A 24,926-nucleotide genomic window follows, 5' to 3' on the forward strand; every position below is an offset into this window, starting at 1 on the left:
GAAGCTCATGCAGCCAATCAGAAGCTTCAGAAGCCCTGTCGGATGTTTGGGTTCCAAAGAACGTTCACAAACTGGAACACTCACTTCCGGGTTTGCAGCGTTCGGGAGCCAAAACATCCGAGTACCAAGTCGTTCAGGATCCAAGGTATGACTATACTTCAAAATGACTCACCTCGTGGGGTGGGATATGCAATGCTATCTTCCCAGAGAGATATCTGGCATTTACTGGGAGGGAGAAGGGTGAGGTGGCACCAGGGTTGGGGCTCTGTGCCACCAATCCAGAGTCTTTGAATATATGAGTGTACAATAATTTATATACACTACACATATACATAAACAAATTGCCAATATTAACAATATTATTACATTACTTTGTTGGAGCAGCAAGCAGAGCTATTAAAACCCTATACTGGGTCTCTTCAACATCTACAGCTGCTGCAATGCTGGTGCTGAGAAATACAATCTGAGCATCTGGTAATGTGACTTTTCTTTTAGGTCTGGCAACAAAATCATAATATAGTCTCTGATTCATATAAGCTGTTTTGTCTAAAGGGCGAAAGAGTTGGATAATAATCATTTTCAATATTAAAATACGTTTCAAGATTGCACTAGAAAGTATCATTCTAAATGTAAATTCAGACCAAGAGTCAAAATACATTAGGCATATGAGAAAACCGTAATATGAGTTATATTTAAACAAACATGGTATGACCAGGCACTTATTATTAAAACCTAGGTGGGGGAGCAAGATGGGCCGGGCATAATGCCACTCTGCCTGCCTGGGTATTTGGTAAGGTACCAAGCCAAGCTGGAGGGACAAGGTGGGGGAACTGTGGTAGGCCAATGAAGTTCCCTCTCCTCCTTGGGAGGTTGCATCTGGTGCTGGGACAAAGAAGCAGACTAGGGATGCTGTTGGTGTACCATCCACCCTGCTGCCCAACAGCCTCTCTGGATGACTTCAACATCCATACTGAGGATGCCTTGAGACCAGCTTGGGATTTCATAGTCTCCATGGTGACCATTGGGACTGTCTCAGATGGTCACTCGCCCGACACACAGAGCAGGACATACCCTTGATTTGATCTTTGCTCCTTGTGAGGAGGGGAGTGGTCTGGAAGTAGGGTAGATATTATCCCATGGTTATGGTCCACTTTCTGGTGAAGTTTAATCTAGCATCAACTACTTCTGTCTGCAGGATTGGGGGACCAAGCTGGATGGTCCGCCATCAGAAGCTGATGGATTCTGAGGTATTTCTGATGGCTCTGGGGGATTTTCCATTGGATAGAGCAAGTGTTCCTGCTGAAGCTCTTGCTTCACTGTGGAAACGTGAGGTGAGTTGGGCCTTCCCTGGCACCATAGAGATTGCATTGCTCACTAGTGACAATCAAATGTGCATTACAGAGATACTGTATCTCTTAGTGAGCTGATTAATCAGCTCTTAGTGAAATGATTAATCAGAAAGTCTTCACTGGAAGCATCTTAATATTTATCTCAACAATATATATACTGCTTAAAACCAAGGTTTCTAAGGGCTGGTACCTGCGTATAGCCTCCCATTTTAAAATAGCTAAATAATTAACTAATAAAAATAGCTAAGTATATTTATTCTTGCCATCTCATTTTTGACCACATCCAACTTAGTAAGTTGGATGTGGTCAAAAATGAGATGGCAAGAATAAATATTGACATCCTGGGCATCAGTGAACTAAAATGGACGGGAATGGGCGAATTCAGTTCGGATGACCATCATATCTACTACTGTGGGCAAGAATCCCGTAAAAGAAATGGAGTGGCCCTCATAGTCAACAAAAGAGTGACAAAAGCTGTACTGGGATGCAATCTCAAAAATGATAGAATGATCTCGATACGAATCCAAGGCAGACCTTTTAACATCACAGTAATCCAAGTTTATGCACCAACCACTGGTGCTGAAGAAACTGAAATTGACCAATTCTATGAAGACTTACAACACCTTATAGAAATGACACCAAAGAAGGGTGTTCTTCTCATTATAGGGGATTGGAATGCTAAAGTAGGGAGTCAAGAGATAAAAGGAACAACTGGCAAGTTTGGCCTTGGAGTTCAAAAAGAAGCAGGGCAAAGGCTAATAGAGTTCTGCCAAGAGAACAAGCTGGTCATCACAAACACTCTTTTCCAACAACACAAGAGACGACTCTACACATGGACATCACCAGATGGGCAGCATCGAAATCAGATTGATTATATCCTCTGCAGCCAAAGATGGAGAAGCTCTATACAGTCAGCAAAAACAAGACCTGGAGCTGACTGTGGCTCAGATCATCAGCTTCTTATAGCAAAATTCAAGCTTAAACTGAAGAAAGTAGGAAAAACCACTGGGCCGGTAAGATACAATCTAAGTCAAATCCCTTATGAATACACAGTGGAAGTGAGGAACAGGTTTAAGGATTTAGATTTGGTGGACAGAGTGCCTGAAGAACTATGGATGGAGGCTCGTAACATTATACAGGAGGCAGCAACTAAAACCATCCCAACGAAAAGGAAATGCAAGAAAGCAAAGTGGCTGTCCAACGAGGCTTTACAAATAGCGGGGGAGAGAAGGCAAGCAAAGTGCGAGGGAGATAGTGAAAGATACAGGAAATTGAATGCAGATTTCCAAAGAATAGCAAGGAGAGACAAGAAGACCTTCTTAAACGAGCAATGCAAAGAAATAGAGGAAAACAATAGAATGGGAAAAACCAGAGATCTGTTCAAGAAAATTGGAGATATGAAAGGAACATTTCGTACAAAGATTACCATAATAAAAGACAAAAGTGGAAAGGACCTAACAGAAGCAGAAGACATCAAGAAGAGGTGGCAAGAATACACAAGGAATTATACCAGAAAAAAATGGATGGCTCGTACACCCCAGGTAGTGTGGTTGCTGACCTTGAGCCAGACATCCTGGAGAGTGAAGTCAAATGAGCCTTAGAAAGCACTGCTAATAACAAGGCTAGTGGAAGTGATGATATTCCAGCTGAACTATTTAAAATTTTAAACGATGATGCTGTTAAGGTGCTACACTCAATATGCCAGCAAGTTTGGAAAACTCAGCAGTGGCCAGAGGATTGGAGAAGATCAGTCTACATCCCAATCCCAAAGAATGCTCCAACTACCGCACAATTGCACTCATTTCACACGCTAGCAAGGTTATGCTTAAAATTCTACACGGTAGGCTCAAGCAGTATGTGGACCGAGAACTCCCAGAAGTGCAAGCTGGATTTCGAAGGGGCAGAGGAACCAGAGACCAAATTGCAAACATGGGCTGGATTATGGAGAAAGCTAGAGAGTTCCAGAAAGACATCTACTTCTGCTTCATCGACTATGCAAAAGCCTTTGACTGTGTCGACCACAGCAAACTATGGCAAGTTCTTAAAGAAATGGGAGTGCCTGATCACCTCATCTGTCTCCTGAGAAATCTCTATGTGGGACAAGAAGCTACAGTTAGAACTGGATATGGAACAACTAATTGGTTCAAAATTGGGAAAGGAGTACGGCAAGGCTGTATATTGTCTCCCTGCTTATTTAACTTATATGCAGAATTCATCATGCGAAAGGCTGGGCTGGATGAATCCCAAGCTGGAATTAAGATTGCTGGAAAAATATCAACACCCTCAGATATGCAGATGACACAACCTTGATGGCAGAAAGTGAGGAGGAATTAAATAACCTTTTAATGAGGGTGAAAGAGGAGAGCGCAAAATATGGTTTGAAGCTCAACATAAAAAAAACGAAGATCATGGCCACTGGTCCCATCACCTCCTGGCAAATAGAAGGGGAAGAAATGGAGGTAGTGAGAGATTTTACTTTCTTGGGCTCCATGATCACAGCAGATGGTGACAGCAGTCATGAAATTAAAAGACGCCTGCTCCTTGGGAGAAAGGCGATGGCAAACTTAGTATCTTAAAAAGCAGAGACATCACCTTGCCAACAAAGGTCCGTATAGTTAAAGCCATGGTTTTCCCAGTAGTGATGTATGGAAGTGAGAGCTGGACCATAAAGATGGCTGATCGCCGAAGAATTGATGCTTTTGAATTATGGTGCTGGAGGAGACTCTTGAGAGTCCCATGGACTGCAAGAAGATCAAACGTATCCATTCTTCAGGAAATCAGCCCTGAGTGCTCACTGGAAGGACAGATCCTGAAGCTGAGGCTCCAATACTTTGGCCACCTCATGAGAAGAGAAGACTCCCTGGAAAAGACCCTGATGTTGGGAAAGATTGAGGGCACAAGGAGAAGGGGACGACAGAGGACAAGATGGTTGGACGGTGTTCTCAAAGCTACAAACAAGAATCTGACCAAACTGCGGGAGGCAGTGGAAGACAGGAGTGCCTGGTGTGCTCTGGTCCATGGGGTCACGAAGAGTCGGACACGACTAAACGACTAAACAACAACAACAACAAGTATATGAAAAATGTTTGTGTTACATTTATGTGGTCACAGTTTTAGTAAACAAGGCTTCACTTGTTTCCAAAAAAGGAGCTTTATGTTGAGATGATCAGTGTGTATTACAAAAAAAAAAAAAAAATGCTTTTCAGTCTGTCTCTTATCCCCCCAAACCACAATAGCATCTAATGTTTTGTTTTGCCCATTTCAAATGCCTTTCCCCTTCATTCATTCTATTAAGAAATGCAGTTTTCTGTGTACCAGAATAATAAATAGTAAGTTAGTTGACATTTGGAACAAGGGAAAAAATAATAATAGAATCATGGAAGGAACCCAAGTCCAACCTCCTGCAATGAAGAAATCTCATCTGACAAGTGCCCTAAAATATAATTTTGGTGATACAAGATCATAATCTCCATAAATTAATGTGGGAAAGTGCTATTCATCTGTCAACTATATGTGTCTGTAATAATAGCAAGTACTTCATATCTGAAGTGTCCTGGAGTGGACCTGGTGCTATCTCATAGCCATGGGAATTGACCTCACCTCACCTTAGAGGCAACAGAAGGCTGGTAGCAACATACCTCTGATTTGTGGGTTCCCCATAACATTAGCAACCTCATAGTAAAGAAGAGCAGCCTTCCCCAACCTGGCGCCCTCCAGATGTTTTGGTCCACAATTCCCATCTTCCCTGGTCATTGGGCCATGCTGTTTGGGTCTGACTGGAATTGGGAGTCCAACCTCATCTGGTTGGAGAAGGCTAGAGTAGAGTGACAAATTACTTGGAAAAATGCTCTTTGATCTACATTTGTTTTTGATACAACCAAAGGTTAGAATCTGCTTTTGAAAGCTTGGGCCTTATATTACGGCTACAAAGAAAGCACGTTTGTGAAGGAAGAAGCATGAGACCCTTCTATAAGATTTGCCAGATTCCTGGATCTTTTAATTGTTGAAAATTATAAATGGACTCACAGAAAGTCCAAAAAATACTGGGCATGGGGGAAGATACAAGGTTACTTGTTGTCTGAATATCAGAAACAAATCCTGAACAGTTTTTATAACAATTTTATGTAAATAGAACCTCACAGACTACAGAGTAAAATTTAAGGCTTAGTCTTCTTTGTGAGCAGCATTTTGTCTGAAACTTAGAATAAAATTGTACTTTCTAATGTTATTTCTATTCTCTACTAAACATTAGGGGAAATCCAGTGTGACTTGTGTGTTACTAAGCTTGGTGTTTCTGATTATATCCATTTGCCTGTCAGCTTTAAATATTAAAATATGTACACAATTTTTGCAGCCATACATTTTTTCAAATATAAACACCATAAGAAACAGGAAATTAATTAATCTATATGTATTTGAAGTCAGAATTCTGTCGTGTTTTTGCCTTCAATTACAGTGAAATTATCCAGAAATCACTTTAAAAGACAATTTTGCAAGAAAGAAATTGAACATTCTGCTCACAGGAAAATGACAATTATGGGGAAAGCAAAGCTCTGTCTGTTTTCAAGGCATCTGGGAAACAGGTTTTTAAAGTAATATCTGCCATGCAGGAAATCTGTGATTTGTGCAGTTTTAATACTGAATGTGTAGGAGGAGAAGTCATGCAGCTTGTACACAGCTTAGTTCACAATCAAGTGAGACAGAATAGCTTCTCTTTAAGCCTAATGTGGTCTCGGCAACATCTGCTGTATTAAATTAGGTTTAATCAGCTATGTACCTGGTTATATATTAGCATTCCATGCAACAATGTCCAGAAGCATTCAGGACAATCCCAGAGCTATTTCCACTAATGTTAACTGGAGCATTACATCAGTATTTATTTTAATGGCAGAAGGTGGGTTTGAGAGCTGTTTGGAATTCACTCCTCAAACAGGAGAAGAAGAGTTTGGATTTGATATCCCGCTTTATCACTACCCGAAGGAGTCTCAAAGCGGCTAACATTCTCCTTTCCCTTCCTCCCCCACAACAAACACTCTGTGAGGTGAGTGGGGCTGAGAGACTTCAAAGAAGTGTGACTAGCCCAAGGTCACCCAGCAGCTGCATGTAGAGGAGTGGAGACATGAATCCGGTTCACCAGATTATGAGTCTACCACTCTTAACCACTACAACACACTGGCTCTCAAAACCTTTGTACTATCCTGGAAGGAAATGTTCCAAGGACAAAAACACGCAAGAACAAAAGAATGAAGGTGGGCTGCAAGAATCTACACAGCAAAAAAATCACAATCCTAGACCTCTTCCATTTGAGACAATAGACCATAGGCCTTGCTTCCCTAATACTTAAACACCATGTTCATGTCCTTTGTCAGATAAGTGCTACAAAGTGTTGAGTTCTTCGTCTGGGAACCAACAACTAAGCCATATAAGATATATTTATTTGACGTAAAAGCTGTCTAATTCACACTATTGTCTGATGCACAAGTTAATGCCACCATGGAGCAGTCTTGAATTCAAATAGAGTCCTTTTCTCTACTCCTCTACCAAACTGCTCCTTAAAAGCTGTGAACTTTACATTGGGGTTGGGGAAAAGGAGAAAACCATCTGATGAACATGATGAGCTTGAAGGCTTCCAGACCTGATACCAACAAATTTAATGGCCAAACTAGGGAGACAGAGAGTGTTAGGCTTCAATGCCAAGGTCACTGAACTTACCGGTATAGGCTGAATGTTGCCATTGCACTTTTTTGGAACACTGTGAGTTTTCACAGTGGTCTTCCCTGCCCCATTAGATCTTCCTCGACCTAAGAATTATTTGGCTCTTTTGTTCACTTTCCTTTACTTGCTGGCTGTTACTGGAGCAGTCTTGTTAATGATACTGCAGGGGCTCTGAAGGATTTAAGTGTTTCTGTGGAAAGCTACTCATGCCAGAACTCACTCAGTGTGTTGGAGCGGCGATCAAAGCGAGTGTTAATGCTTTCTCCCAAATAATGGGCAATAAACAGTTATCGTTTTCCCTCTTGCAATTTCTTGGCCAGTAAGTGGGACAAATTTCATACCAGATGGCTTATCCCAAGCTTCAGAGGATTTTGAACACAGTGCACATATCTTTCCTTCCATTGTGAGGATATTGCATTTCCCACACATTTAAAGCACATAATTTCATACTTTTCCCAGATACAGAAAGCATACTAACCGTGAACACACAGCATGGAATGGAATCACACCATTGTCACATATACTGACTGGGTCTCTTAGGCAATTCAGTGACATAACCCCTCCGCCCCAATATGGTTGAGTTACTTTTGGAACTTTCCTCTGAGGACCATTTAATTCTTTGAAACTATGCATTTCACTTCTCCGACTTAGGCACTGATTTATTTCTTATTTAAGGGGGTGTAAAGAATGGCATAACTCCTCTGCAACAAGCCTAGCCTCCTCATCCACTATTAGATGGTATAGGGAGAGGCCATATATTCACTGCTCTTCTCTAGCTCTTCTCCTTTTGTATCACAACACTTGGCTCAATGAGAGCTGAAGATGGAACTTCTTATCTCCAAAGATGCAGCAAACAAACCAATTTGAAAGTAGAAGTGCTCTTTCGGGAGAGAAAACAGCATCTTTGTTCCTGCCCCTGTCATCCTGGGGAAGTGACTTTCATCATTGTTCAAGGTGGCATCCTATGCCTGACTTAGATATTTCAGCCTTCCCAATCTAGTGCCCTTTTGATGTTGCTGGACTACAACTTTCATCAGCCCTGACCATTGCCTATGCTAACTGGGCTGATGGGAGTTGTATTTCAAAACGTCGGGAGGATACCAGGCTGGTTATGGTTGCTTTATTCATATAAGCCATGGGCTGACTAGATTCCTCTGTTTATTGTGTGCATTATTTCTCTGACCAGCTAGCGTATCATATATGTATGCTTTGATAATAATTATAAACTATTTGTAATCTGTGTAAGATAGTTCATTGTGAGGTATATCTGACATTTTTAATATATCTTTTGCAGACTGTGGAAGATTTGTCATTTCATTTCTGCCCAACCGTCCATCAAGTCAATAGGATTCGGTTTGACAGTTCCATTTCATTCTTTGTTTACTGTATGAATAAATGGGAAATTGAAAATCCAGCAGCACATAGCAGATGACAGTGCAGCTGCTCCCAATAAGAAATGCATCCAACACTTTATAGTGATGCTCAAATGAGTTGATGGAAGTCTGTTACTATACAAAATCCTCCTTGTTAAGTATATAGAAGAATACAGGGCCTGTCCAGATTTGGGTCTGGTTGCTTGCTTGTTGCATATGTCTTCTGCAACATGTTATTAACACAAAAATAGCATATTAGTGGTGGATTTATAATGGAACATCCACACATCGTTCTACTGTTAGCACATTATTGCCACCTGGAGGGCCACCCTTGTGCCTTAGTGCAACAAAAGCAGGCCCAAAAAGTTAGAAAATCTGAGAAAGTTACAGGAAACACACTTAGTGGAAATGTCTGCCCCAAAACATTTGCAGGTGCAAAGTATTGAAAGCAGGATTGCATATAACCACTCCAATACCACCATGAGCACAAATCATCATGAATGAACAATAAAAGGATGTCTAGGGAAGCCCACATTGAAAATGTCACTTTGGCACTAGTAAGACTGCAGGTGTCCAGAAACAATCAGGAACTAGGTGAACAAACATAAGCTCAATGTAGAGGAAAAATATGATAGTGGCTTTACTTTCATAACTTGGTTTCATTTCTCCTTTCTCTATCCAAATATTTTCCCTTAAAATGGTTCAGGTTTGTCATATTTGGAAATGCATATAACTGGGTGAATTGCTGAAGTTTGTCTGCTTTAATGTACAGACAATAGAAGCTGCATTCTCCAAACACACACCACGTATGCATGCATGCATACTTACATGAAAACACACAGGACATTTAAAACTATCTTGAATGAATACTGTAGTGCCTGTAGTGCCAACAGCAATGAACACCACCAGAAGCATATGATTGGTATCAGAACTATAGTCAGAAGACAACTTTGTATAAGCAGGCTAAATATGAGCTGCCATCCCTTGTTCAATAGGGTGTGATGTTTTCTTTTAATAACATTATATGCCCATTATCAGAGGTAAAAATGACTAATACCTAATGCTCATTAGCTTTAGCCATTGCCCTTTATGGATAAACACGGTGCTTACAGAAAGCTTCCATAACGTAAAATGTGACTTTTTGTTTGATTGATTCAAGGAAAAACAAACACAGGAAGAACAGAGCAGATTAACACTGTCGCATCACTTTATCCCCTTATGCAGTCTTGCCAAAATAAACAGGTGAAGATAAATATGTTAGGGGGATGAACTGCAGTTAGATGATTACAGTGACAAAGAGAGAGAAGATTAAAAGGTGCATTATTTAACACTGCCTGCAAGAAAGTTGAGGAAATCTCTTAAGAGAGTAGTTTAGCTAGATTTAAAAACAAAACAAAAAAGCAGGCAGCACAGCAGTGACCCCAAAGTAGCATGCCATTGCTGGTATTACCTGGGATAGTAAAATGTTGTAAATTACAACTTCCATCACCCCTGACCATTGGATGTGCCAGCTGGGACATGAGAGGAGTTGTAGTCTCTCTCTGGAAAATCCTGTTCTTAGAGCTGCTATGTATTATGCTCTTTTGCATATTTTATTCTGCAAGCTAAATCCACAGATTCAAAATACATGTTTGAGCACACCACATTTGTATCTGATTCTGGCATGTGCTAATGTGCCCGCCAGTACCTCCTATGATGCCCATATAAGGCCTGAGAAAAAATCCCCTCAAAAATCCACATGAGGCTGTTTGCTCTTCCTGTTCAATTTCTCTCTGCACTGGTTTGGTCTCTCCTGCACTGGACACATACTTATGCTGACCTGTCCCTGGATGCCAGAAGTGGACACCCTCCCCTCCTTCTGTTCTGAACAGAGGTATGAAGAGTCAGTGCGTTAGTGGCTGATGTAGGCATCTTTTTCCTGCTGATGGGGATGTATATACCTGCACAATTCTGTGGTCCGGTCTCTTCTTCTGCTCTTTTAGATGAGGCAGCCATTTTGTGTTATGCCACATCCCTTGGCAGCCATTTTGTTATTGGCACCCATAACCCTTTCTCAATATTCTAAATGTTCCCACTGGTCCCCAAAAGTTGGATGTCTCTGTTCTGCAGGGGACTTCTGATTAGCTATACCTCAATGTGGCATGTGCAAGTCTGGAACAGGAAACGTGTATTGTGGAGGAAGGAACCCTTGCTCTTAAGCAAGTTTCTAGCTTTAAAACATTTAATAAGTGCGTTTTCAGCTTTGTCATCTTTTCCCTCACAACAAACCCACTGCCACTCCCCCTGCTTCTTTTTTAAAATGCTAAAGGACATTTGCAACTGGCAATTCAGTCTTCCATATGTAGATGGAATCAAACCATCTGCAGGAGAACACGGTAAAAAGTTAAGCCAACACCCAAAAAGCCAATCCCTCCCTCTTCTAAACATCAGGCTGTTGTCACGTTCTTGCCTTTTTCTCTTCACTTCAGTTGCGGCTGCATCATGATGGTTTCAGTTAACATTCACAGCCTTTATGTAGGCTGCTATGATGCTTGAAAGATGGGTGCTAGAAAGCCTCAGGAAATGTGAAACACTGGCTTCCAATGAACAGCTCCCAAAATAGCAGCTGTTAAGAATGGATAGCTAGGAAGCGGATAGAACATGGGAAGCAAAACACTGCAAAAATCTCTCTGCTGAGGAGGCTTCGTGTCCAGACCCAAAACCCTTTTAGCATGCTGATGCTAGGACTCAGGATGGAAACATCTACTGAAGAAAAGTGGAAAAGTGCAACTCAGTGTATTTCCTCACCCATTGCTAAGTAACTTTAACCCATGTCAGAGAAAGCAAGTTTAAGATAATGAGAAGTCCTGGACCTCCTGCCTTTAAAAAGAAGGAGGAAATGCCAGGAATGTACATGTCAGCCAGCATGACACCTTTCTTACAATTAGTAATTCCTAACTAACAAGAGGAAAAATGAAATGACATTCCCCACCCAGTATGCAGAGTTGCTAAGTGTGCAAAAAAAAGTAGTCAGAGCAAAAGCAAACATCATCATGGCTGGAGCATAATAGTGAAGGATGTGTTGACTTAAGAACTAGTGGCCTGTAGCCAAAGATTTGGCTGATAAAGCTCCAACTGCTATGTGAAATTGATCTTGCTTGAGTACCTCTCAGCTTTCCCAGCTTCTTGGGACCAAGACCTTCAAAATGCCACTTCTGTGTTTGCATCACTGGCACTAACACAAAGCTCCCCCCTTTCCCTTCACCCCGTCTTTCTTGACTTACTGCTTATGCCATTCTTTGCTGGAAGCCATACCCCAACCCCCAACCCCCAGGAAAGAGATTCTGTTGTCCTTACACCACAGGGGAATTCTGGATTGAGGGGGGGGACGGGACTGGCATGGGTAGGAATTGGCAAAACTGCTTTCTCTGGGTGGAGAAGCACAGCAGAGCAAGGAGAAGGGAAGGTGGAAGCTGCTGCACTCGGTGCACATTCAATGTGAACTCTCATCTCATCTTCTTCATCTCCTTCTTTTGGCTACAAAAACTCTCCTGCCTTCACCTGAAAGAGGGACATCAGCAAAGGCAGCGGTATGTGCAAGTGCTAAGAAGGCCCTCCAGTCAAAGGTTCCCCACCCTGCCTGATTTTAAAGAGACATTTAGAAGATATAACAAGTTCAATAAGACGCATTATATAGCTAGAGAAGAAAAATCCATCCAATTTCAGCCACTTCTGAACAGAATTTTGTCGATTACACTTTAGCACAGAACAGAAGCAGAGAGCTAATTTGCGTGACTCATCTCCGGAGACTGTGTGGGTGGAAAACAGGACCAGAAGGCAAAGACCACAGAAGTGTAAACTTCTGTGTATGCCATGACCAGATAATGTACGGGAGCAGAGCAGTGTATGTTGAACTTCTTTGTAAGTAACATGGTTGCTGCCCAAAAAAATTCCGGAGGAAACAGTTTGAAGGGTTGGAAGATTATATATGTGAATATCTGATCGGTATTATACATTTTTTCACTAGTAACGTATGTTTCCATACACTTTATTACCGTTTTCTCAAGCAATACAGAAGACATAACCAACAGAAGACAAATTATAAGATTAGAAGGTTGTCCAACACAACCACCCACAACCAAATAATAATTAATAATAATAATAATCACAACCTCGTCATTATTTACCAAACAGATGAATTCAGTAACAAACTAACAAAGTTCATGTCAAAGGTACTTGAAAGAGATAGAACCAACTTAGAAACATAAAAGGCCACAAATGACATTTCTCTATGACTAAGTGAAATATTAAAGTGGCACCCCTCCTCTCCCCAGCCTTCTGATCCCAAAGGCTTTTTGGTCTTACAGCTGTGCTTCATCAATCCCATAGACTCAAGAACTTGGGTCTCAACCAATCCCCTTCCTTACCCCTGCATCTCCATCCCCACGGTCAGGAAGCCACATTGCACAGGAATTCCTAGTTTACCTTCTCCCATACTTGTTGCTCAGGGAACCTGGAGCCTGAAAGTCAGCTGCTGTTTATGCAATCACATGTCATGTCACATCCATCTTCAGGTTTACTGAACTTCTCACCTGCCTCTTCTTACTCCCTCTGAAATCCCCCCCCCCCCGCTTTTTTAATTGCCTGCTTCCTGCATTAAAAACTTTCTCTCTCTTCCATCACATCTGTTCATCATTATCAGAAATGTACAGAAGCATTTTGGCATCATATAAAACCACCCAAACACTGAGTTCTGGTCTGTGTTCCCTTCACAATCTAAGGGTGGACCTTTTCTGTCATGGTACCAAGGCTTTCAAACTCTGAGATCTACCTGCCCTATTTCTACTCACCTTGTGAGCTTTTGCCTCTAACAATTAACTGCCATTCATTTGTTTTATTTACTTATAAAGTGGAACTAGTCTTGTTATAAAAATTTCCCATGGGGGGGGGGGGTTGAATAGTATAGTCCCAAAAGCTCAGTTCCCTTTTGTTCATTCTGGGGCCTATCCCTTTCTCTTCCACACTTTGGAGGGAAATTTCCTTGGACTTATACAGTGTCATGATATTTATGTCATATTTAATCTATTTTACAACTATCCCATCGTCTCACTAAGCCCCTTCATATCACCTTTCTTATCAAGCCGTATTTACATTCCTAACTAAAAATCCTATGTTGCACAGAAATACATGAAATGAATAACCCCCCCCCCCCCGATAGTTCAATTGGTTACGCCCTGTGAACACTACAAATTACAGTTGTAATATGCCCTGGCAACAAATGCTCAAATAATTAAATGGATTCACTGAATTCTGATGGGGATTCGAAAATTCCAAAGGAAAACTAGTTCAGAGGAGAGAGGGTATTGAAGCAACAGAAATCAGCTTTGCCAAGGCTCAAAGGCCTTCTGATGCAGGAACATTTTTACTAAACACGCAGTCAACCCCCTCCCAAACACACACATCTCAAAATCATGATATGTGCATATGTGGACTACTTTACAGAGGACAGTCCTCTACCTGTCTGGTCCAAGTCCAGTTTAAAGAACCACAAAGGGGGAGAGCAAGAGAGACCCTGAATTTGTCAGTCAAAAGCCAACACCTGGACAGCAACCTGAGCAAGTTACAAGAAGAAGAAGAAGAGTTTGGATTTGATATCCCGCTTTATCACTACTCTAAGTAGTCTCAAAGTGGCTAACATTCTCCTTTCCCTTCCTCCCCCACAACAAACACTCTGTGAAGTGAGTGGGGCTGAGAGACTTCAAAGAAGTGTGACTAGCCCAAGGTCACCCAGCAGCTGCATGTGGAGGAGCGGAGACGTGAACCCGGTTCACCAGATTACGAGTCTACCACTCTTAACCACTACATCACACTGGCTCTCACAGGTCACAGTGTTCCCCATTTTGGTAAGCTGTTTTATATTTCTGTTGAAATTAGAGTCATTACTTCTCAATTTACATCTGCACATCTGCATCAGCATATGCAAGTCCTCATCCGTTCTCTTTTCAGTGATGCATTTTTGTAAGCGATGACTATAGAGGCCACACTAAAATCAAGCTACAGTTTTAATGAGTGACACATTTTTAGTTTTCAAACAAAAACGGAATGTTATTCTTCATGTGGCCTTACACCTTTCCCAGTTCAGGCATACAGGCTAAATGAATGACAATTCAAGATTATATTTTATGGTCTGTTCTATAACAGCTGCCAAAAATAATGTTTAAAAGGGTATGCTTTCTTTCTCACTGACTGTCAGATTATATGGGGTGGGGGAGTTGGTTTCACAGAAAGTACATATTCAATTAAAGAACAAGGAGGAGAGGTTTCCAAAAATGCCTCTTTTAGGGATTAATGTCCCATATCTAAGGAAATATGTTATCTGCAGAAGTTTGGTTCAAATCCTAGGTTGGCTTCAAAGGCAGAAATCATAAATTTCACATTTCTTTTTTCTTATTAACTTAAAAGGTGTGTATATTGCTGCTCCTTGGTTGTGCTTTGTGACTAAGTAAAAGAAAGAGATTACTGGGAGCACGGTATGAATATGGGAGGTTTGCAAGGCTTGTGTAAATTGAGATTTTCATTTTTGTATATAGTCTGTGTCCTACATAGGCAGTACAAAGCTGGCACACTACACCTGCCTTTCCCCTGCAAAGCTCTTTATTCAGATATTGGAACAACTGGCACATGCAGGTACATTACCACATGGGAGCAGCACGTGAATGAGCAGGGAGGAAATAACTGATGGGCTGGAAGAGAAACAGAATTGTGCCTCTGAATTACACCTATAAACTGGCCTAGCTTCTCTTTTTTTCCATAGTGGCTCATATTGGGTGGGGCAGCATTTCATTTTTCTGATGTGAGCCTTAGGGAGGGTGCAGACAATAGATGGAGGATAAATTTGATCCAGTACGCATTTAAAGCTGAATCTGTTTAATTTGCACTTGCCAAAACAATATATGAGTATGGAGAAATATGAAAAATGGGCAATTTATTTTACTACCCTTTACAGATCAAAAGCCACTTTGTTACTTTAGAAACATAAAGTGGATTTAGTATAACTTGGTTTGTAATTGTAATGATCTAATACTGTACATAGTCTAACATAAAGGTTTTATAAATTATCTTGGTGAAGTAAATATATGAACACCTTGTCTTAAACCTTTCACTCATCATTCTCCCCCCCCCCAAAAAAAAATCACAATCCAAAATTTTCAGGGGGGAAACACATTTTCCCCAGGTTTCCTCCTGCCCCCGGGCTTTCACATATCTAGTTGGCAAATACACAAGTTCCTCAGAGCAGTTTTGGCAAAAGATCTTTCTACCTCACCCCCATTTTCCTCTGCAAGGTAGAAGTCATCACCAAAAACCTAAAGCACCCCAGGGAGATATTTAGTCATGCTCACAGAAAGTACAAGACCTACTAAGCCCCCTCAGCCCACATTGTAACTGACAAAAGGTTCATTACATATTTGCAAAAATCAATAGCAATATATTTTTTCTGTGAATAACAGACATAGGTCCTATACGGTGGGCGGGGGAGAAAATATCATATGATGATTCAGTTGCTGCTTCTTTGGGACAAAGAGAGTGTGCAGGTGCTCACATAGATTTATAGAATCATAGAGTGGAAAGGGACCCTGAGGATCATGAAGTCCAACCCCCTGCAATGTAGGAATATGCAGCTGTCCCTATTGGGGGTCGAACTCACAACCTTGGCATTATCAGCACCACGCTCTAACCAATTGAGCTATCCAGCTGGGGTGGTGAGTGAGATATATATAAAGCATGTACGTCTTTGTTACTTGCAATTACAGTTCCAAACTGAAATAGCAATGCTCTGTAAGGAAAACAGCAAAAGGTGTTATCCCAAGTGAGGTTATTTTAGGATTGCCACACAACTGTACCCCCAGGGCACCAGAGAGAAATGTGAGAAATAAAGCCTTTCAATCAAAAGTAACAGAATGAGGACCACAATTGTGGTATTTATAATTTATACCATAAGCCTATATGCTAAACATTAAGTATGTTGAATTTGTGGGTTTAAACATGTTTTTGATACTAATTTGACACTGGCACCTGCTACAGCAAACTTCCAGTTGGCTGAGGCTCCGTGCAATAGGCACCCATTAATTGAAAATACTGCAGTATAATTTGCATTCAAGCTAAACTAGGAAACATGATTGCTTTGTTTTATTGGGATCTTGGCTGCACACAATACACAGTACCTTTCATGGTACCTATGTTCATAATGCAAAGTCAAACCATGTTTTTATGTGTTTAGTTTATATATATATGCCACCTTTCTACAGGGAACTGTGTCCAAAATGGCTCACATTCAACAAGACAATAAACAATTCAATCAACATAGAATGAATTCAATATTCCGACATGTCTTTGTCACAATCAGCACGGTTTCTGTTCTGCTGCAGTTTGGTTTCCCCCAAGTACCACATTATACGTTTCCTGTCCACTACTTAGCATTATTTATGCAAGTTACGAATTTAGCGTGATGAATGACATAATTACCTCCATACCATTCATTTCAGTGCAAATGTGTAAAGTGCAATGCAGAACAATGTAAAAAAAGAAGAAGCCAACAAAAATGGCAATTTCCAATTCTTCGGCATTGGTAGCAAAAAGTGTATGGGCTACATTCATTCTAGAAATTTCACCCTACCTTCTATTATACCACAAGAGCAATGTGAAGTAATAGCCCAAGGGAAAACCGATGCTAATTCAGGCTGGTTTGCTAATGTACTAAAATTAACACAACGTAGATGCTGTTTTCTACATGAATAATTTATTGAAAAACTAAGCTCCCCATCTCTAGTTACATTAATATTTCAAAATGATAATGAACAGGACAAGTTACCCTTGAAACGTATTTTACATTTACACATTGAAATTAGTGGGCCTTATTACAGTACAAGGGTGAACATTCTCTCATTTCCTCTATTAGTAAACTAGATTTGTGCATGTAGACATTCCAGGTGGGGAAATGTGTTAGAGGACACATGGCACTTTATAGCACCAAGAGGCTCTCAAAAGAATCCTCAGCTTATTCCTATCATTTGCATCTCCTTGCTGCACATTCATATAGGTTAAGATTCCACACATTTGTTCATGGGGCCAAGGAACGTAACTTTCAAAATGTATAAACTTGGTTTATATTAATACATTTCTCAGATTTGCTCCCCCCCCCAAAAAAAAGAAGCTGGTTTCCTTCTAGCCTAAGAGGTACATTTACAGGACATTCCGATGTATTAGGCATAGTGCAGAATGGCTAACAATAAGCCGCAAACTCAGTAATGCACCATATAAAACCAACTTGTCAGGCAAGTGTTATTCCCTGGAGCATCAAGTACAAATGCAGCTTCTGAATTTTAGCTCCTTGGGGGAAATGAAGGTGATGTGAACTTTTAGCTGCCACTGTGTTCTCTCTTTTAGCAATTTTTCCTCTGTAATAAAATAAAAGTATTAATTTTAAAGGCTGACAACACTCCAGTTGTTGTGGGTAAACATCATCACCTTCAGCTAAGTCTCCCATCTGCACAACACATTTTTTGTGTTTTGTTTGGCTATGCCTTCTAGAAGACAGCAGGTTGTATGGTGTAGTGGTTGGACATGGATACAGAAGGCCAGCTCCATTTGGCCATAAACCTCCCCAGGTGACTGAGCATCAGGATATTTTTCTTATCATTGTTACTGCACAGATTTGGTCATTGTTTTGATGCGTTTCGTTGCCTAATACAAGTTGTAAATCTCTTTGGGACTTCTTTCATACAAAGTTTAATATGCAAGTTTAATAAATCAATTCAAATTTAGAACCACAGAATCATGGATTGGAAGGGACCCTGGATGTCATCTAGTCAAACTGCACCATCAGTACCTGCCACATGGCTAGGAGAACAAATAAATGTCACCTGGTAGCAGCCGATGGGATGCAGGGAAACTCAGTCATCATAACTGAGAGGCCAGCAACATTTATCTCCTCCTCTCATTGAAATTTTCCTCCACAGCTGGTCATTAGAAGAATTTGCAACTAAGAACTGGTGCCCAAGATTGATTATTTCCTCCTCAGTCCCAATCCGTTCTCCTTTTGTGTCATGTCTTTTTACATTGTAAATCTGAGGGTAGGGATATATATTATAGTGAACTCTAAGCTGAGAGGGAGCCCTTTTGGGGGTCATGTATGGCATCAAAATTAATTAAATAAATATAAAATAATAAATAAATTCCCCAACCAAGTGATCAGGAGTCCTTGTCAGGGATAAAGGTGGGATACTGAATGAATGAATGTGTATTTCCTACAAAATCAGCACCGCACTAAGGAAGAGAATGCCAACACTGGTGAAGCCCTACAAACTCCTGTGGAGGGGGTTCATTTTAAAGTTCTCCCAACAGCTCAGGAGCTGTTCATGGAAAAATGGCACCCACACAGCTGAAAGACTGTTTAAAACGCATCTACACATTCTTTTTTCCTTTGAAGCAAACGCTAGACAACATATTCTTCAGAAGGCAGCTCTTTTCCCCCAGACAGAAAACATTTGGAGTCCCCTGATCCTCCTTTCAGAAAACACCTATTATGATAGAAAGTACTTCGTAAACACTTCCAATCACTTAAATTACAATTGTACTCATAGCAACACATTAACACTCCTTTCAGAATTCCTCCTCTCTTTTTTATTTTAATCCAAGAGATTTTCACAGAGCTAAAGTTGTGTGGCCATTCATTTTGCAGTAAGACGTATTTAAGATGCACAGCGAGCCTTTAAGATTTCCACACTTTGTGTCTCAATATACAAGAAAGCTTTAGAAACAGACCTGGTATTCTGTTTCTCAAGGGAGGTGACTATTTTGTTATTTTCCAGCAATTAGTCACAGTTCTCCTTTGAAAATCAACTAAGTGCGTATCCTCCTGCTGAAGTATTCAGTTTATTATTTCTGTTTGTTTGTTTGTTTGTTTGTTTGTTTGTTGCTTGTTTGTTTTACTGTGGAAATATTTGGATCATTTTTGTTCTTCTTTCCGCTAGTCCTAACAAAGATCAGACACAAAAGCTGTGTGTAGGATAGAATTCATTTTGCATAAGAGCCTTACAAAACCTTTAGTTAATACCTGTTCCATATGCAACAGTTTGTTGTTATTTTTTTTAGGTGTAATTAAATTAATGCATTACTTCAGTTTTATTGATTTCTCTAGATTCCCAGCCTCTGTGGTCTGCCTGGCCCCAATATCTCCCAGTTCCTAATTTTACAGCTCTAGTCTTCTTCAAACCATAGTAACATTTTCCTACTTCACAAGAAACGTGTCTTCATTCATAAGTAAGACCACCAATGGCAGTGAAGCTTCTTTTTCTGCAGTATATGCTGCAAGATCTCACTCTCCATACACAGTGCCCCAGCAGATCCCATATTGTTGAATTGTTGTAATTTGCTCTGGGATCTCATGGAGAAGGGAAGGTAATAAATCTAATGAAATAATACAAAATATGAACTGAGAATGCCTCCTAGATTATTCTCCATAATATTCTGCAACACAAAGGGGGTTCACAGTAGGCATTTTATTTTTATCTATTTATTTAGGGTTGCCATATGCCCTCTTTTTTTCCAGGACACACCCTCTTTTTCAGAATTAAAATGTCCAGGCCTATTTTTAAAATTTGGCAAAACGTCTGGGGTTTTTTATTTGGTTTTTTTGTTTACAGTAACCAAAGAAATTTTTTCTACTGCGTTATACTCATATCTGGGACGCAGGTGGTGCTGTGGGTTAAACCACAGAGCCTAGGGCTTGCCGATCAGAATGTCGGCGGTTCAAATCCCCACAATGGGGTGAGCTCCTGTTGCTTGGTCCCTGCTCCTGCCAACCTAGCAATTCGGAAGCACATCAAAGTGCAAGTAGATAAATAGGTACCGCTCTGGCGGGAAGGTAAACGGAAGCTGTACGCTGGCTCGCTCGGCCAGTAAAGCGAGATGAGCGCCGCATAGCGATCCATTGTTAAAAGTAGAAGTCAGCAAATGCATTCTCTTTTTTGCTCTTCAAAATAGGGCAACCCTAATTTATTACATTTATATCCTACCTTTCTCCCAAGAAACACACACACACATTTTATTTTCACAACAACCCTGTGAAGTTGGTTATGCTGATAATAGGGCCCAAGTTCACCCAGTGAGCTTCATGGGTAAGCAGGGATTTGAGCCATAGTTTTTCCAATCCTAGTCCAGAACATTCATCATTAAACTATACTGGATCCTGTGAACTCTTGCATGCACTCTACTATTCCCCAGAATCTTCCTCAAATATAAAAAGATGGATAACAATGCTATTATTAATTTGTATTATCCTATTAGTATTATTGGCAGAAGCAGCTTTCCTACCACTCAGTGCCATAAAATACAAAAATACAAATCAATAAAAAGGTTCATTCAAAGAAAAACTTGAAACTCTCTGGATAAGAGCAGCTAATGAGCTGCAAGTTATATAGTGCCTGGAGAATTGTACCTGTGAGTTCATGCCTACTATTGTCATGGAGAGAAGGCAGAGCCTTATGTAGTCAAGGCATAAGGGATGGAAAAATCCTAGAACAAAAGTCCTAGAACTCAAAATTTTAAATTAAAATTAAAGGCAAGCACAAGTTAAAGTTAACATGAATTTTCACATCTGCTATTACTGTCTTCAGCATTTGGCACCTCTAGTTTTATTTGGAATTATACTTATATGTTTTTCCTGTGCAGTTTGCTCTCATGCACTTTAACAGCTAATGGTTTTCACAGAGTCTGTTCCATTGAACTCTATGAAGACTGCATGGAGTACAAAAGTTGTTGCAAATCAGCATTTTCGATATCACACTTATGATGTTACAAGCATCCATGTAATATGATCACAAATGGCCAGGTTCAGGGCGGTTTGTAGAGAGGAATGACAAAGAAGAAGAAAATATGGCAGATAATAACAGAACAAGCCTAACCATGTCTTCTCAGAAGTAAGTCATATTTAATTTGCTAGGGCTTACTCCCAGGTTAAAAGCAAAATAAGCTAACACTGGGGAAGGGAGACTGGTGTGGTAAATACCAGACTTCACATGGTTTGCTCACCCAAGGTAGCGTGGAAAACCAGAGTTACAGACTACACAATAATATGTGTGAGCAGAACATTATTAATGCTGTAAACTAAGGTTGTTTCAAGATACAGCATAAATCATTAAAAAGAAATGGGTTGGAACCAGACTGTTACATGGACTTAGGTCCCATGGAAATTAATGTGGAAAAATCGGTCATGACTAAATGAAGTCCCACTGATTTCAATAGGGCCAAAGCAAAAATAACTTACACAGGATTAAACCCTGTGTGTATCTGAAGAAGTGTGCTTGCACACGAAAGCTCATACCAAGAACTAACTTAGTTGGTCTTAAAGGTGCTACTGGAAGGATTTTTTTATTAGGATTAAACCCTGTTACAGATAGGTAGCCGTGTTGGTCTGCCATAGTCAAAATAAAAAAAATCCTTCCAGTAGCACCTTTAAGACCAACTAAGTTAGTTCTTGGTATGAGCTTTCGTGTGCAAGCACACTTCTTCAGATACACTGAAACAGAAGTTGCCAGATCCTTCTATATAGTGAGAAGGTGGGGAGGGGTATTACTCAGAAGGGTGGTGAGAATGGGAGATTGGCAGATAGCTGGGATGAGCCTGCTGACGACTCTTAACGACTGTAATGGGTCTTACAGGAAAAGGCAAGGGGTGAGAAGGTGAGAAATGGCTTAGTCATGTATAATGGGATAAGAATCCAATGTCTTTGTTCAAACCAGGTTTCTCCATGGTTTTAAGTTTGGTAATGAGTTGCAATTCAGCAGCTTCTCTTTCCAGTCTATTTCTGAAATTCCTTTGTAGTAAAACAGCTACTTTGAGATCTTGTATAGAATGTCCTGGGAGATTAAAGTGTTCTCCTACTGGTTTCTGACATCAAGAATCACAAAACAGAAACCAGTAGGAGAACACTTTAATCTCCCAGGACATTCTATACAAGATCTCAAAGTAGCTGTTTTACTACAAAGGAATTTCAGAAATAGACTGGAAAGAGAAGCTGCTGAATTGCAACTCATTACCAAACTTAAAACCATGGAGAAACCTGGTTTGAACAAAGACATTGGATTCTTATCCCATTATACATGACTAAGCCATTTCTCACCTTCTCACCCCTTGCCTTTTCCTGTAAGACCCATTACAGTCGTTAAGAGTCGTCAGCAGGCTCATCCCAGCTATCTGCCAATCTCCCATTCTCACCACCCTTCTGAGTAATACCCCTCCCCACCTTCTCACTATATAGAAGGATCTGGCAACTTCTGTTTCAGTGTATCTGAAGAAGTGTGCTTGCACACGAAAGCTCATACCAAGAACTAACTTAGTTGGTCTTAAAGGTGCTACTGGAAGGATTTTTTTTATTAGGATTAAACCCTATCTTTTTAAAAATAAAGCAGGTTTTTAACAGCTGGGGCTTGATTAATAAGGTAAACAAAGGAAGAAGAAAACATGATTTAAAAACTAAGCACAGTGGTTAAACATATGGGAAGGTATTTTTGTAAATCTCAATTGCTACTGCTTTAAATGAATGTCGCTTCAACATTCTGTATCACTGATACTTAACCCCTTCACATTTAAGCAAAATGGGTAAGACAATAACAGATAATTGTTGGAGATGAGCTTTACTCAGAGCATGTGACTTTCATAAGCTGGGGGGCAGAAGGTGTACAAATTTGAGCATAATGTAAAGTAATTATTATTAGACAAATTACTACAGATCTGTCATCATTAAGATTTCTTTTAGGATACATCAAGGATGTAATGGCATGTGAAAAGCCAGGATTGGCCAATTACTTAACTGCTTCATATTGAACAGAGACGGTAAATAAATGGGAAGGTGCTTTATATGACCTACCTTACATTCTAAGCTCTGATTGAAGAAGGGGTTACTAGTACAATGAGATTTTTAAAAAAGAAATAATAATTTATTTTTAGAATAATTGCTTTCAAAGGAATACCGCTATAGGCAATTTAAAATTCTGAGGCTAAAATCAGTTAAATCAGCATAAGGAAATGAATGCATTATTATTATTTTATTGCTGTTGTATTACAGATATTGCCATTAGTGCCTACTTTTTGTGATTTGAGAACTTTATATTGTAGATTACATAGGGAAATGAAGGGCGTCAGGGAGAAACGTTGTGTCTGGCTTTTTCTGTCATTATTCGAAATGAACTGCTGAGAAGTGCAGACCCAGAATAATAGCACTTCTGAAGGTTATCATGATTCACAGTGGCATTTTGATTAGCAACGTAGTCTAAAGAATCAATCATGAATCAAAAACTCACTCCAGAAACCTTAAACTTTACTAAGCCTTTAATGCACGTTGCTTTTCAGCAAGATAAAAAAGAAGCCTTCTCACATTTAAGCCACTCTGTCAGTTTAAAAAAAAACGCTTTAAAGTTGTAGAAAACATGCTGATTTTTATTTATATAGCCGCTTTCAAGATCTCTGAATCAGAAGCTCTTCATGTTTTATCCAGCCAATCTGCTGAGCATATTTTTGCATGAGCTCATTTCCCAAGGCATCGTACAGTAAATGTCATCCTTCTACTGTCACTCAGGTAAGCACCTCATTTCACTACTTTGAAGTGCTTCTTAGAATTCCTCTAAATATTGCTATCTTCCCCATTGTGTTGATCACACCCACAGTATGAGAATACAAAGCTACCTTATACATTGATCTATCATTGTCTACTCTGACTGGCAGAGTCTCAGATATGCCCTCTCCTTATCAGGTTTTGATGTATCTCAAGGTCAGCAAGCCATTTACCATATTTTTCGCTCTACAAGATGCACCCGACCATAAGATGCACCTAGTTTTTAGAGGAGGCAAACAAGAAAAGCCAGCAAGAGCCGCAGACACTCTCGCTCGGCGTGGCTCTTTAAAGATAGAGCGGTTCTTGCTAGCTTTACCAGGAGGTGGGAGAAGGGACTGACGGGCTGCCCTCCGTCCCTTCTCCCACCTCCCTGAAAAGCCAGAGCAAGCTGCACAGCTATCGCTGAAGCCAGAAGAGCAAGAGTGAAAGCTGTGCAGCCCGTAAGGGCTCCCTTCCGTTCCTCCTCCTGCTTCGCTGGGAAGCCAGCAGAACAAGAGGCACTGCGCAGCTCTCACTCTTGTTCTGCTGGGTTCAGTGATAGCTGCGCTGCCTGCATTCACTCCATAAGACACACACACATTTCCCCTTACTTTTTAGGAGGAAAAAAGTGTGTCTTATGGAGCAAAAAATACGGTGTTTGGCAAACTTCAGTTTGGTTAGGCACAAAACATTCCATTTTCTTCTCTAATTAAAAACCACCCATCTGCTCAGAAAGTCCTCTTCATGTGAGAAGAGATTCTTACATTACTTTGAATAAAGACTCCCATAATATTTCTAGTAAGTACCACTCTATGTCAATCCAATTCACACACACCCACAATCAATAATTTTAATCATACC

At 40.4% G+C, this 24,926-nt stretch overlaps 1 protein-coding gene across 1 annotated transcript in view; it reads right to left on the bottom strand.

Moving 5' to 3' along the window:
* The window catches only part of CPE (carboxypeptidase E), a 62,887-nt gene that overhangs the window by 14,902 nt on the left and 23,059 nt on the right, over positions 1 to 24,926 (bottom strand). The window lies entirely within an intron of this gene.

The sequence above is a fragment of the Podarcis pityusensis genome, assembly GCF_964106645.2.
Source record: "Podarcis pityusensis genome assembly, chromosome: 9".
Taxonomy (NCBI): domain Eukaryota; kingdom Metazoa; phylum Chordata; class Lepidosauria; order Squamata; family Lacertidae; genus Podarcis; species Podarcis pityusensis.